Below are 16,566 nucleotides of genomic sequence, written 5' to 3' on the forward strand. Positions count from 1 at the left end.
TTGTTATATGGATAGTAAGATACAAGCAGTTAAAATGTTTTTACTCCCTTTAGTCTTATACACAAGTCAGGCATATTTTTATCAACCAAAGCAGTAGTTGTGGGTAGCAATTAATAAAGAGCTGAAAGACTTGATCTGGGAGAGGAAGACTGCAAGAGTCAAGTGGGATAAGGTGATTCTTCTTGTAGAACAGGGTGGATTGGGATTACCTGATTTGAATGGGGTATTTCAGAGCTACATGGTTAAGACTCCTATACATAGCGCAAGCAGAAAACTATAATTCAAAGTGGAAAGGGGAAATAATGAAATGGGGGAAGCTGAAGAAACAAGGGTTGCCTGGGATTTTGGGTGCAGGCCTTTAAGGAGAATAATAGTAATCATACAGAAAGTTATATCCATAAAGTAACCAAAAGTATTCTAAGAACTAAACCAACATGGGAATTGAGAAAGGAGATTCTACCGATAGGGATGACTGCAATTAGGGATGCAGACGATAGGGGCTGGAATTTATTGGAGAAAACTGGCAAATGAACCCAGAGTATCAGGAGCAAATAACTAGAGAGGGAAAGATGATGCGGAAGACGCTAAGAATATATTTGGATTGCAGGTTAGAGATTGCCTTCCCCATCAGGGATTGATATCAGAGTATAGGCAATGAGAGAGAAATTGTGTGTGTGTGGGGGGGTGTCTAAATGAAAGACCAGCACTGGTAGAGTTTGTAATAGAATCTAGAGCAGAGCTGCCATTAAAAAAAGAATAATTAGTAGAGCATGTAAAATATTGCATGATAACTATCAGAATCAATCAGAGGAGGTTAGAAAGGGTTGGGAAAAGATTGGATAAGCAATTCACAAAAAAAACTATGGTAGGATATATGTATATCTCCCAAATATGCAACAAAATGTAGAAGATTCAGGATTTTTGCCTGGAAATGTTTATACCCCAAGTATACTCCAGATAATTTTCTTCAGCCAGACAGCAAATGTTGGAGGTGTGAAGAGGAAGAAAGAGGTAATTTGGGAACATATATTTTCAGGGAGTGCAGTGAGTTGGCAGACTTGGGATTCCTTGCAGGATGCACTGTTGGAGATGCTGGGTAGGCAGATTGGTCTGATGAGGAGATGATTTTTCTGAGCTATGATACAGAATCGAAATTTCCTAGGCATGGTAAGGACTTGTGTCTAATAATGGTGGTTGCCGAAAAAGCAATTACTAGAAAATGGAAATCAGAACCAACTATACTGGAAGTAGTGAATATAGTAAGAGTTGAAAGACCTGGAATTGAGATCTTTAGAAAAGAATAAGAGCAAACTACACAGGAAAAATGGGAATTGTGGGAACAACACATATAAGGGAGGAATGAGGTTTAAAAGGTGGCAGGACTTAAATGTGCTATGTTGTGTTTGAGAGAGAATGGCTGGGTAGCTTATAAATGATGTATAATGTTTGCAGCTGGAAGTGTCGGTATGAATCTAGAAACCAGATCACAGAGACAGCCAGTAAAAACCACAGGAAACTCTATTGTATAAAAATCCAGTATTGAGTGTTTAGAGTGTAACCACAACTTCATTAGAATACAAAAAAATCAAATCAGTGCAATGCTTACATTTAAATACTTCCTCTCCCAGTCAGATGATTAATGAAGGCCATTCAAAATCCCCAGTTACAAAGTCATTTGCATCAAGTACGAGTCCACAAATAAATTTGTTAAAAGAAACCAACTTAAAAAAAAAGACAGACTTCACATAACCTAATGTGCATGTTTGATTGTAGGCGATTACTATTTACTAAAAGAATGAGTAATGTTGAACATAACCTTTCTAAAAGTGAGTCGTTATTGCTTAAAAGGTTAAGCCAGGACAAGCAGATATATGGGTCATGAAACCCAACAAAGGTGGAGGGTTTGTGATCATGAACAAAGACTATCTTAATCTTTTGAGTATGCATTTACTAGATAATGATTTCTATGAAAAGGTATCCCAAAACTGTGTCCATGGGGACTTACCAAAAGGATAGACTATTGTTTTGAAGGACATGCTTGTCCAAGAACAGATGAGTTTTGAGGAATATAACTTTTTGAAAGTCAATACATGCAACAAAACCATCCATCTTTGGTATTCCGAAGATTCATAAGGACTTGATAGATCCACTGTTAAGACCTACTGTTGATGGGGGGACTAGTTTTTTGAAATGTACCTACACTTTTCATCACTCATACTCCACCTGAATGTTGAAATCACAGAGGATATTGCCCAACAGAGAATCATAAGTAACATTTTCAGGAAAAGTATATACTCTTAATAGTATGTTACATTATGAGTTATCACCCTGAAAAAAGAGTAGTGAAAGGGCAGTTTGTGCGTTTAGCTGGTATCGGATCAGAGGATGAACAGTTCCAGGTAGAGTCTCGAAAATTGACTACATTGTTTGCAGCTAGAGGTTATCCAATGGGGGATAGTTGTCACTATTTGTGATTAAGTTAAACAGAAAAGAAGTCCAGGGTTATATGTACCTATACGTAGAGCCCAGGAGCCATTCAAATCTAACAGGGACAAAGATGTACACACCAGTGACATGACAGTTTTGTCACCACATACATGACAGGATTCTGAAAATTTTGAAAGATAATTGGAACATTTTCAGTTATGAAAATGCTTTAGAAACAGTGGGCGCAGGACCTAGCATGGTGTTTAGGAAAGGTAAATCACTAAAACAATGCCTTGAAGGTCAGACTAGAGAAAGTAAGGGTGCATTAACAAATAAAAAGAGGGGCACATTCAAGTGTGTTTTTTGCACTCAATGCAGACATACTAGAGAAAGAGAGACTGTGATAATTAATGGGTTGAATATTTTCGTTGATTTCCATTACAAGTGTAGTACTTGCATGGTGTAACTAGCCAAGTGTCAAGAATGTGACTGTATGTAGGAAAAAACAAAAGAAAACTTCTTGATAGACTATACAAACATTTTTTGGATGTAAAAAAATACAAAAATATTCTAATGCTTTGTTTAGACATTTATCAAAATTTCCTGCTCACAAGTTTTTATTTTTTGGTTTAGATACTGTCACAATGAATAGTAGAGGGGGATGATTTATTTGAGCTGTGTTAACTTAAATGGCAAATTAGATTTAATGCTCAAACATCAGGTTTGAATGATGGGCTATAACTGGCTAGAGTTTTAAGGTTAAGTTCATATGATGTGTAACATTTTTTCTAGGTTATGTGACGTCTGTCTTTAAAAAAAAAAAAAAAAAAGTGTACTTTCTTTAACAAACTTATTTTGTGGACTTGTACTTGATGCAAATGACTTTGTAACTGAGGGGTTTGATTGGTCTTGATTATTCATGTGACTAGGAGAGGAAGTATTTAAATGTGAACATTGCACTGATTTGATTTTTTTGTATTCTGATGAAGTTGTGGTTACACTCGATGAAAGCACTCAATATTGTTTTTGTATACTGTAAAGTTTCCTGTGGTTTTTACTGGCGGTCTCTGGGATCTGGTTTCTAGCTTCATTTTGGAGTTTTTCAAGGTTCTTGGTTTGATACGTCTAGTGTGTCAGTATGGTTTGTGATGTAAAATGCTTGCAATTAGGATTATGTTGGTGTGGTTTGTTTTTATTTATAGGTTCATAGGTGTTTATTAGGCTAACAACCACAACAGCCTTTTTAAGCCTAGCCATGCATCCCAAGTCTCTGACAAGTTTTGATACATTTAAGTGTAAGCATGGGCCTGGGAGCTGAACCATTTACAGGTTACCCTGTGTCCATTAGAGACATAGGTGCCAATCCAAGGATGAATTTCTGGTTTCCCATCCAGTTGTCTAAGTTGCACTTTGGGTTGGGGAGGAACTCTGCTTCACATGGATGGGGAACCTGTTTCGTAGACAGGGTAGTTTCTGCGATGCATAACTATCTCTCCAGCAGGTCCTATTTATATCACAGGCAATGTTTAAGTCTTTAGAACGGGTAATTCTGGTTGATATGTGGGAGGTCCATTAGAGCAGGGTCTGACAATGCCCTGTATGCCAGGCATAGATCTCCCCTAAAATGCCTGTAGGAGACAGAATACAGGGATAGGGCCTTGAGGTGGTCTGCTTAGGACATATTACTTACGCCCGGATGTTCCAGTTGTTGGATATGCCTGGTTAGGTATATACCAAAGGGGGCATTGTATTCAATGATAGGTCTGATGAATGCGGAATACAGTAGAACAATGACTTCCTTGGACTTGGATGGCATACCTTTGTTTATAAGTTGCGCAACATATAATGATTTCCTCACCACTATAGACACGTGATGATCAAAGGCTAGATTACTAGCTGTGTGTGGCCCTAAGTCCATGACTACTGGGTCAGCTGTAAAGGGCATGTTGTCAATATGATAGTTACCAGGGATGGATGACTTCCCAAGGGATACTGTTATGCATTTCTTGGCATTTAGTTTTAGTCCATGGCTCTGAAACCAGTTGTTGCTGTGTCAGCCCCTCCTGGAAGAACATTTGTGTCAGTGTGAGATTCAATGACGGCTCCTAATTTGCAATCACCTGCAGATTTAGTCAGCCAGAGACCACTGACATTGGCCTTGACTTCTGAGAAGTAAATGCCAAAAAGAAGTGGACTGATCCCTGAAGGGACTCCACTCGTGACTGGCCTCTTTGTAGAGGTGGACTCCCTAGTTCTAACTTCTTGGGTCCTGTCTGTAAGCCAGTTGGTTATCCACTGGGTGACCTACGGGTTTTAACCTCTTTGAGTTTGTCAACGATGCCCGAGTGTGGTATTATGTCAGATGCCATGGCCAAGTCAAGGAAGGCAGTATGAACGATTTTGTCCTCATCCATTGCTTTGGTGACCTTCTCAAAAGTCCACAAGGTTCAGTAATTATGATCTGTCCTTGATGAAACCAAACTGGGTTGGGTCCAGTGTCTGGAGGTTGTCTATCTCTCTCTGTCTTGATCATCTCCATGATAATTCTTTCCATGGTTTTACATGCTAGACTAGTGAGACTTATGGGTCTGTAGATGACCTATCTTTGTGCAGAGGAATTACTGTTGCCTTTCTCCATTCGTGAGGCACAAAGCCTGTTTGGAGGCTACAGTTAAATAGTAATTCCAGAGGCCCTGATAGGTTGTTTCATGCTATTTGGAAGGCATCCTGGGATATTGTTTGGGCCCATTGATGCAGTGTCCTTGGTCTTAGAGAGAGCATTAAGGACCTGTTCCTTAGCGATAGGGGGAGTTGGATTTGATATTTCTTGAGGGAAGGTTGGGGGGGGGGGTAAAGTTGGAGCTGAATTGATCAGCCAGACAGTTTGCTATATCTTTTGGCTCAGTGTAGGTGGCTGCATTTACAATGAGCTCTGTGCACAATTATGTATTGCCTTTGAGGCTCCAGACATAGCTGAAGAATGTTTTGTGGTTGTCCTTTGCCTGGGATGCCAAACTTACCTCAAACTTGGCTTTGGTAGACATTATTTGTCCTCTGAGTTATTTGTTTAGTGTGTGAGTGCTTTTAGCCTGCTGAGTACTGCACCTTCTAATTTTTGCCATGATTATTTTCCTCCTGTTATTACAGCCGATTGATTTTGTGATTCCACCAGGGTGGCTTGTTTTTTGAGTTCTGTACTTCTTCCTGGTGGGTACACCTGCCTGTATGCAGCTATTAACATGGTTGTACAGGGTTCCTGTGAATAGTTATGCATAGGCAGAAATGTTGTCAGGGTTTATGGGGGCTTGAAATTTTGCCAAGTTCCCACTTAATAGCAACAGGTTAGCCTTAGAATATATCCTGAATATTCCAGGTTTAGCTGGGTCCCGGTTTTATTTTTACTTCAAAGGAGACCATTTTTCCTACTAGGGGAAGGCATTACAGTAGGGGGTGTGCAGCAGTCTGCCATATAAGTGAGGACCAAATCCAGCATGGTTGCACCCCTGGTAGGTTTATTGACTATCTGGTCCAGAGAGTTTGTGTTTACAAAATCCAGGAATCTCTGTGCATGTATGTTTGGTGTCGAATAGAATTCCCAGTTAATAGTGGTGTAATTAAAGTCAGCCATGAATATAGTATTGGCTCGGATGGTTAGTGTTCCTAACAAGTTTAAATACATGGTATGGGTTTCCTGGGTCATGGGGGGGGGACCTATAGTTTGCAAGGAAGTGGTATTGGATTTTACCTTTGGTGATTTGAACATGGAGCTGCTCGAGTGCATTGTCCTGTTTGACCAGCCTTGAAGTATATTTATTTTTGATGTAAATAGAGACACCTCCACCTTTAGTCCCTGCCTGTGAAATAGCTAGCCTAAATGTGTGGGCGGCATTATATAACCTTGCACTGTTGGTGAGCTCTCCGTAGCTTTAAGTCATGTCTCAGTGACTGTATTGATGTCAACATTCTCTAGGGTAAAGAGAGCTTCTAGGGAGTGGAGATTTTTGTTTAGACTCCTAGCATTGAGCAGTAATACCTTTAGAGTTTGGTTTTGATTTGCTATGTCGGACGTACTGCCAGTTTGGCATTGCCTAAAAAAGGCACTATGGGGAAAGACAGTGTTTTAGCTAATATTCGAAAGCCTAGAGGGGAGAGGTGCAGACCATCCCTGACAAAGCAGCGTGGTCTGTTGACCATCTCCTTTCATGCTGACAAATATTGCACCCCCTTAGAATGACACCAGAAACTAAGCCAGTTGTTAGTCAATCATCTTTTGTTCTTATTGTGGCATCATCCTTGGAGAAGGTAAAATGCTGCTCCGAGAGCTCCATGATGTCTCTCTTCATATAGTTTAGGAAGGTATGTCTCAGGTCCTTTACTCCCACATGGACTATGACTGAGTCATATTGGTAATTGTGGTCCAGTGACCTGAGTACATGCGTAATGTGGCGGATCCTAGCCCCTGATAAGGAACTGACTGTAACTTTCTCCTTACTCAGCCTAGTGAGAGGGACATCAGTGTGTCTCACGATGGAGTCTCCAATGACTAGAATGTTGGATTGTGTGGTGGCTTGCATTATGGGCTTAGAGGTAGAGCCTCCATGAGATGTAGCTCTATGTGTTGATGTGGGTGTTGTTTTGAAAGAGCGCATTTGGTGCTGCTGAGGGTATTTGTTTTGTGTACTTTGTCTAGGAGGTCTTTGTGGTTTGGGAAGGTTACATGTAAGTGCCTCAGCATGTATGGGTAGATATGTCCGCTTTGAATTGTGCATGATGGGTGGACTGTGTGTACTACTGACAACCTTATTGATATTATAGTACTTTTATGTGAGAGCTTTGCCTCCAGTGTCATTGTGTAAATGCATCTCTCACATACCATATCAGTTTGTTTGAAAATTAACTGGTTGTCAGTAAACATGAGGCAATTTCTGCATTGCCTCATGATGCCCACATCCACCAAGCTGGTAACAGAGACATTAGGAAAGTTCTTATCCATGGCACAGACATTTTTTTTTATTGATTAGACAGTTGGAGTGAGATATTGGTCACTTTCAGGAGTATCCGGTTTACAACTATGTGGACACTTCTCATTGCTGCAAACTAGTTGTCCTGTGTGCAACTAGGTATTGCAGAAATTTCTGTTGTGGTTTTATGGGAAAAATGTCAATTGAGGTGTCCGAGTCTGTACAGAGCACTGCCAAACACTTGAGGGGAAACTAATATGTAGACCCTGAAAATTTAAAGATGAAATATTTAGGCAGATATTCTGAAGTTGGAAACCAATCAAGCAGTACTTACTGAAAACAAAGAATTAGCTTGTCAAGAATGAGGAAAAGAGGGGAGTCGCATAAATGGCTACTACTAATGCAGGTCTCACTACAGCTTCAGTCGTTTGGGGTACAGTGCTCCTCTGCTTCTTGCACCAGAAGCAAAATGTTAGCACCAATCCCAATATGAGCAGCAGGCCACAGCCTGTTTGGTGATTCACAGTCTTGTCCCAGATGATGCAAGGGTCTGTAGGCTTGTAGCCTTTTTCTGGTAGATGCCTCAAATAGCAACCAGACCAATCAGGAACGGTAAGCACAGACACTCACGCTCCAACCAGAAACAGAAATCAATGCACTCTGCTCCTTCTCTCACCAGGATCAGAATATAAGCACAGATTCCAAGCTGTCACCTGTAAAGCAGTTGTTAAGCTTTCTGGTGATCAGCAGTCTCCAGGAAATAATGTAACTGCACTCCTCTCACCAGGAGAAAACCGAAGCACTAATCCCAAGATGACTACTGAGAGGCAGAATGTGGGGTCTCCAATAACTGGTGGTCTTGCAATAGATGCTTAAAGGTAAGATGAAAAAAATGGTTTATTCTAAACACTGCAGTGTGCAGTAAGCAGTGAGATATGAAAGTGGATAACTTAAGTGTTAGCCGTTTAAGTGGAGAGCCACTGTTTTTTAAAAGACCAATATAGATTGAAAGAGGGTGGGCACTATTGTATTCTGATACTATGGAATACGGTAGGATGGCCAATAAATTTAAATAGTTGAAGGGGGGTGATTTCACAAAATGATAATTTTGTGCTTGCTCAGACCAGCCAGTGAAAGGAGAAAGGGAAGGAAATGTATGATCAAATTAGCAAAAGAGGCAGGCAACTAGAAAGACAGTGGTGTTCAAGAATACAACAGTAACAGGGTGGGAGGGTGGGAAAAATTAAATTGTCTGACTCACAAGAGACAGCACTGTGGCCTCCAAGTTTTAATATGCAATTAAACGTAGAATACAAATGTAAACAAAACAAATCACGGTATACAAAATAGAAAAGGCAATAAAATAATAAAAATACAGGAAAATCAAAAGCAAACTACCCTCTCCCTCACAGTAAGCTGTGGCAGAGTCTGGGTGAGCTTTTCAGTAAAGCTTTGAAATGTTTTATTTTACCCCTTAAACAGAGGGTTTAGTTCCTAGCTCCACCCACTCAGTTCACAGGTAATTAACCTTAACTGACCTGTTCTAACTTCTGTATGACTCCTTAATTGACCTGTTCTAATTTCTGTCTGACTAACAGGAGACGCAGCTGTGGTTTCTCCAAGTTTTAATATGCAATTAAAAGTAAGTTATGTTTTAATAAAGATGTGTCTTGTTTAAAAAAAAACGGCAGGAATTGAATAATTTATGAAATGTTGCTTAGGTTATATGATATATAGCAGTATATGTGAAATATGGGGTTCCCTTTAGAATCTCTAAAAACTAAAATACCGAATGTCAGTTTTCCGAGATTCTAATCCTGAATGCTCAGAATTGTGAAACACCAGAAGTGCAAAACTCGAAATCCTGAAGTTTGGCGCTTCTGGTGTTGTGGTGTATGAATGGATGTAAGTGCAGGTAAGTTTGTGTGTGTGTGTGTGTGTGTAGGTTATGTGCTGTACTGTATGTTAGTGTGTGTTTTGGTTGTAATGTGTGTGTGTGCAAGGGGCTGTGAAATGTGTGGGTGTGAGTTGCCTTTGTGTGTGTGATTGTGCGGTTTCGGAGTTAGAATGTATAAATAGGGAGGTGTGGGTTTCTAGTGTAGGTTAGTTTTGTTTGTGTGTGGGGGGCAGTTTTGTGTGTGTGTATGTAAGTGTCGGGATTTTGAATTTCGCGGTTATGGGCATTCAGGATTGTGGTGTTTCGGCTTTATGATCTCGATTTTCTGAAATTCGGTATTTCAGAATTTCGAGATTATAAAGTGAACCCAAAATATGTTATATTAGTATAGTTTGATTACTTTTATACGAATGTAAATTTGCCTGTGTCACAAGTGATTAATTCAGTAAAGGTGTTGGGGGGGGGGGGTGCATCTCTCATACTAATAACTGGATTTCCTGTACTGCCACCTTCTCTCCTGGTGCTGTTATTCTAAGCTAAAATATTTAGATGTAGTTATGTACATCAAATACTTTGTTACTGGGAATTATGGTTTCATTTTTAATTTCTTCAGTTTTTTTGTTTTACTTTCTTGATTTTCTTGTGATTTCATTGTTACTCTCACCACAGTTTTAACATTTAATTCTTTATATGCTGTAACTGTAAACTGGTGTGCTTACCCTGTTACCAAATGTGTGTCGGTATGTATAAATAAATGCATATATATGGTATGTTTTGTTAACATAGCCTTATGGCACCACTAGGGGTACCTAGAAGATGCTTCCCATAGGTAGAGGTAGAACCATTAGGCATGCTAAGATCCTCAGCCTATGTGGAACATCTATGACAAATTGTAACCGAGCGCTCAGTTCCCAATAAACAAGTAATTGATGACTACTAGCGGCAGGCAGTTATTTAATGCAGATTTACAGACGTGTGGCAGAAGGCAGTGTAGTATCCAGTGTTCATAGTTCCAGAGAGGTCTGGAGAATTTTCCTGTGAAGATAAAAGCAACTCCAAGATAAGGGAGTCTTCCGTGTGTGTTTTAAGGTTGCCTTTGGATGTCCTGGAACTGAGTTCTCAGCCATACTTTGTGAGTCAGTGAGGAGCCAGAAATGTTAATTCAGCTCATTTATTTTAAGATATTACTTGAGAGACTAGTATTTATCAGAGACTTTTGTCTGTGTAAGACATGGCATAGGTTCATAGATAAATACTAGGTTAAGTTCCCTTTGCTGACCATTTTAATCCTAGCCAGTTTCCCTTTTGGTGCTTGAATTAACCTATCCCCTTCGGTGTTAGATTGGCCTTACCCATCCATGGCCAGTAATGTGCAGATCTGAAGAAGCTATATGTGACCGTGCGCGTCTGTTTATTTTTTTATATTAAAAGTCCATTTTTCATACAGTTTTCGGAGCTCTGTTTGGATTGTTCCTTTGCAGCCTATTTGGAACTTTGCAGTTTTTGCTGCTTGTCTGCCTGCCTGTGTTTATAGTCAGCATTTGAAAGAAAAGATTTTATGTACACAAATCTTCCACTGATTAGGTGGCAGTAAAGTGCAGAATATCACCCTTAAGAAACTGAATTTTTTTTCATATCACTTTGTACATACAAATCTTATGTTTAGAGACAAACATCTAGAATAATAAATAAATTTATTAGAAACTTTCGGTAGTCTAAGACCTTCATTTGCCAAAGACCTAAGTCGTGATGCCTAGTTTCTCTTGTGCTGAAGACTTTTTAACTGCATCTGCTGTAAGCACAATTTTGCTGAGACTCTGCACTTGTGTGCCCAGCTGCTGAACACTTTGATAAGGTATTGACCAAGGGAGCTTGACACTGCACAGCAGTGGGAGGTCTGGCGAAAGGGAGTGTAAGTTAGTTTTTAAGTTCATTGTCCTTTATCCTCACCAACAGAAAATCTAGTGACAGATACTGTTAATTTGCCTTTTTTGATTTTGTGTTGCTACCACTAGTGAAAGAGAGTTTTGTTAATGTGCTTTACTGTCTATGAAATGTGACTGCTCACTAGAGCAAGACCTGGCAAGTTTTCCCACATAATTCGATTTAGCACCTTTCAAACTTGAGTGCCGTGAGTGTAGACATTTGCTGGGTTATTCACTGGAACCAATTGTCTGAAATTACAAAGCGCTTTAAGGTTACACCTGTCACTTTTTTTTTTCAGTTCCAGTTGACAAGGATGAACTTGTCTTTATTTTGCAATAAAAATACTTTAACGGAACATGGTTTGATCTTTGTACATACTGCAGTCATGTAATGTGTATATGTATGTACACACACACACACACATATATAATGAAAGGTAGCAAACACAGAAGACATAACCTCAAGGAGTACAACACACGAGGGAGAGAATGAACAAAACACAGACTTACTAGTAAGAGTGAATCGCAAAACCTTCACTACTTCTGTCCCCCCTAAAAAAAAAAAAAAACATAATCAGTAAACACCAGCTACACAATCAAGATCAAACATAGTCTGTTAGTGTTATTGTTAGGCGGAGGGGTTGTTAGTACCATATTGTGTAAGGCTGGGGTTAGCTCATCATGAGTAATTTGACCCCCTGGGCTAACGTGTGCTAACCCTAACCATACCTCTGCCCCCAATGCCAACCCTACACGTAGTTACTTGATCCCCTTTCCTTAACAATGCCAGTAATAAAGGTAAAGTGACACAGAACACACAACATTAAATGCACCCTTTAACGTAATATTTACATTAACCCTTACCTACAAACATTTGCACTTGCATGCTGTGACCTGGGCTTGCACATGTTCACAACTGCCACTTTTTCAGTCGTTCATTTTTCTCGCACACTATATAAGACTTCAACTCAACCATATGTGGTTGTCACCTATGAGTGTTCATTCACTAATGCATCCTCCCTCGTTTTTTTGCATTCACAAAAACATTTCAACCTTTTGAGTTGCAACCATGTATAAATATGTTCATACATGCAGAATAGTTCATAGGTAATTTTTAAGCCAGTGACCCCAGGGGGCCTTTTTAAGCCTAGTTGTGCTTCCCAAGGTGCGAATTAAACCCTGTAACTTTTGTCTGTGAGGTAAACACATTAGTCGTCATTATTATTTATCCTGCTCCTGGGTTTCCATTATGTTTTACATTAGCCATTGTTCCAGTCCCCAGACCTCCAAGTCAGAAGTATTAAAAGCTTCCACCCTTGCCACAGGAAATCTCAGCACTAATTGATATGTTGGTGCAGGATATAGGACAGGAAGAAATGGAAACCAATGATCCGCTGTGGCGACCCCTAACGGGAACAGCCGAAAGATGATGATGACATATATATATATATATATATATATATATATATATATATATATATATGTGTGTGTGTGTATAAAACCTGTATGCAATTGGCTTGTACTGGCTTTTTTAAAATGAGACTGTGTTACAGTACGTATCTGGAAGGATCACTATCACACTTCGCCAGCAGTTCAAATCACCGAAAACAATATGGCTGAGACCATATCGCCGAAGATTTTAATTGCCGAAAAAGTCATAAAAACACAGAACAACTTACCTGTACGTTTATGCAGAGGGTCAAGCTCCCCCTCTACCCCCCCCCCACACCCCCTACCCCCCACACCCCCTACAACTTAAATAAAACAACTCCTTGATCGCATTACAGTGCAGAAAATAGCAAATCCTGGGTTCCGCACTGTACGGCGATCCCAATACACAGTTGTCGGCAATTCTAATCTTCTGCGATATGGTGTCAGCCATATCGTCTTCAGAGATTTGAATTTTTGACTCTGTGATAGGTAGCCATTTGGAATTTTGCCCTTTCCCCTCTGTTGTGCGATCCTGGCATTGGTGTGCATAATTAGCAGGGTGTAGATGGGGCTTGCTTCCTTGCAAAAAAAAAAAAAAAAAAAAGTTTAATATATTTTTGTTTCGATGATTATAGGTTCACTATTGTGTTATTTTGTTGTCAGGTTACAGCTCCATAGATTTATATGCAGCTAAGTGGGTAGGTAAAGGTAGGTAAATATGCAACCTCCTGTTATACAGTTGTACAAAAGACAGTGCGTTGCTGCTGCTGCTTGAGTATTTAAAGTAATATTTTAGGTAGCTCTCTGAGTTTACTCAGTTTTTATTTAGATGTCCTGGCTATGGGTGAATTGTCATTGAAATTATGACTGCGATATAATATTCTTCCTCTTGAGACCCAGAGGACTGCAGTCCTCTTTTTTTTTTTTTTTTTTTTTCTTTATATACAAGGTGCATATTCTTTATTGTTTAGTTAATTTCCACTGTGTTGCATGACTGTCGGATGCTGTCTGCAAGGAGCCATATTAATTATATCCCTCTTCACACCCTCAGCACCATCTGGTGATTGAGTTCCTAGTAAGTGCATTTGCAGGTAGTTAAAACAGTTGCAGAGGCATTGGTGGGTCAGCACTTGTAGTGTCCTTCCATTCACAGACTGCCTTGACCAAACTATAGCTTTTCTTGGTGTCTACATTATTCAGATGGCATTTTTTATGCCTCCATATCCTCTTTAGTGTATAGCTTTTACATTTGCTTGAGTAATGCAAGTAGTATGTTCATAACCTCTAACAAGGATTGTCCTGATTAAGTATTGCCATGTGATTTATCAGTGCCTTGGTAAATTCATCCAATTGTATATTGCTAAATTATTTTGTTCAGGAATGACATTGTGGTGGGGATTTCAGACACATGTCAGAGTTTCTTATTTTAATTGAATCCATTGTTCCATTAGGCTGCTGTGAACATGTTTAAAATTAACCAGGCAACTGGAGGGCCCCTGTTTGTTCTCATCATCTGAGGGTCCAAGTCCACCCACTATCATACAGAGGAAGGCCTGTTCCTAAACAGGTGGACCTGTAAATAAAAAAATGGCACATGTCACTGGAGTGGGAGCTAAACAAGTCCAATCTGATGGCAGACCTGTCCTTGGTGATCTTGGAGGTGGGCTTATCTTTTGTCTTATTGTCCTGCAGAAGTCTGGGAAAAAGAATTTACAGTATTGCTCACTGGACATGCATACTTGCATGCATATATTAATCTCAGGTACATTGCATACAGCACTCTGCTTGGTAGATGCTTGTCCCCCCAAAGTCCGTAATTCTGCCTTGCTGCAGCACCCACCTTCCACTTAGTTTCAGTGCTGTAGAGTACTGGACTGCTTTCCTTACTAAGGCTGGCTGAAAGTTGCATTGGCCACTTATTCCAGCCCTTCCTGGTAACTACTTTAGGAATTGGGCTGCTACTTATATCTGTCACAGTCCAGAGCTTTCCTGTTTTGCCATAAAGCCAGCAGAAATTTAAAACTTTTGTGTTTTCTCATAAGAGTAAATCAAGAAATGCTATATTTAAAGTATAATTTCTTGGTAGAAACAGTTCCCTGAGTGATTCCCTGAGTCATGTTGCCATGACAAAAGTTGTAGGCGGCTGTGCAGTGTTACAGGATGTTTGGTCAAGTGTGCTGTCTGTCGAATTGCTAGCTATACTGGAAGCATTCCTAGATGGGTAGATGCAGTGGCTGCTTTGCTGTTGGTGGAGGTTTCAGTCTTGTTCACATGCACAGACTTGAAGCATTTCCTTAACTTGTGCAGGACTAAAACATTCTTACTGCAGTGTTTGCATCCGGTGTTAGCAGTCTGCAAAAAGTCCTGAATATTGACTGGCAAAGGCTGAGTGCAGAATGTTTGTTTAGTGGTTGTCAGGAGATGTCACTCTGTTGGATAGTCTGGTTATAGTATGTCAGTATCACAGTGCTCTAGGGCATTATAATCTGGTTAAAAACAGCCTTCACTTGTGTCAAGGCATAATTGTTGCTGTCTCTGTTAAATGGTCTCTGAAGGGAACAGTATGTTGTCAAGGTATGTCTAACACTTTTACTGGTGATTGTGGGAGTCTTATTTTTTAACCTTGTAGAGCTGTGGACTGTAGACCGTTGAGTATTTTCACTTGACTATTCCTACCTCAAGGCTGTACATAATAACTTGTCTCCAGACAGTTGTTGTGTCTTTCGGCTTTTCCCGGTTAGGGGTCGCCACAGCGGAACTCCGGTCCGCTAATGATTGGCAGTAGATTTTTACGTGCCGAGTTGCCGGCCCTGACGCACAACCCTCAACGAAGGTACGCCCATTCACGCATGTCTCAACACGGAAGAGACTCTAGCTGAGAATCGAACAGGACAACGTGTTACTGTGAGGCGACAACGCTACCGCAGCACCATTAGTATAGGCCTTAAATGTTGTCATTTTCGTGATTTTATTCTCAGTAGCTCATCTGGTGTGGTTCTGGAGTTTGACAGTGAAGATAAATTAATATAACTGTATTCAAGCGTGTAACCTGATGGGAAAACATCATCTGTGGGATTTTTTTATTTATACATTTGTTAACTATGTAACTGAGTTAGTCTTCGTGGATTCCATTTCAGTCATGACCTGGTGTGCCAAGGGTAAATAGCTGTGTATATTTTAGAGTAACCAGTCAATCTGTGTGCAGTTTTGGGGGTGGGGAATGCATGAAGACTTGAAGAGTACTCCTAGAAAATGCACACAGCTGAACTATGCTGCAGTGAAATTATTTTTCTGACACAAATGTCTAAATTACATCAGAATTACTTGAACTGGGTGATTTTAAGTGGTTGTCCCTTGTTTGAGTTGATGGACTGGAAATGCTGGGAAGTGAAAAATGTCTTTTACCAGTATGATAATTTTGGCTTAGGATGAAGATGGTTTCTACCAGGAGAATAGTGGTTATTGACTGGCTGTAGAATTCATTAGTAAATTGGATAATTTTGGCATCTGAACTGATATTCTGGTGAATTGAAGTGTTTTGCTTGTTACACTTGGCAGTTATTGGCATGCAGGTTATCGTATTACTCGTATGAGGAATCCTAATCTTTTCTTTAGAACTTCAGTTTTTGCAATTTCTGAAGGAGCCTTATATGCTGTTTTTATTGCTGTGTTTTTCAAAAGCTGGGATAATTCGTCTTGTGCCTATTTTTTGTTGACATTGGAATGGTGACTTCCTTCTTGCAGCTTTCATATGTCTTAATCTGGAATGATTTTATCCCATCTTTGCTAAATATTAACATAGCACTGCTTCATCATTTGCAGTGCAGTATCATTTCCTGTTTCTTCAAGTTTTGCCAGTGTGAGTGCTGGGCATTCTGTTAATTCATTACATCTCCCATCTTTAGAAAGTCAGATTCCTTGTTTG

General features: G+C 39.9%; 1 protein-coding gene across 1 annotated transcript in view; it reads left to right on the top strand.

Annotated features, from left to right (window-relative positions):
* The window catches only part of POLR3A (RNA polymerase III subunit A), a 1,593,947-nt gene that overhangs the window by 1,361,931 nt on the left and 215,450 nt on the right, over positions 1-16,566 (top strand). The gene's annotated exons all lie outside the window — the stretch shown is intronic.

The sequence above is a fragment of the Protopterus annectens genome, chromosome 14.part0, assembly GCF_019279795.1.
Source record: "Protopterus annectens isolate FY-2018-M chromosome 14.part0, PAN1.0, whole genome shotgun sequence".
Lineage (NCBI taxonomy): Eukaryota > Metazoa > Chordata > Ceratodontiformes > Protopteridae > Protopterus > Protopterus annectens.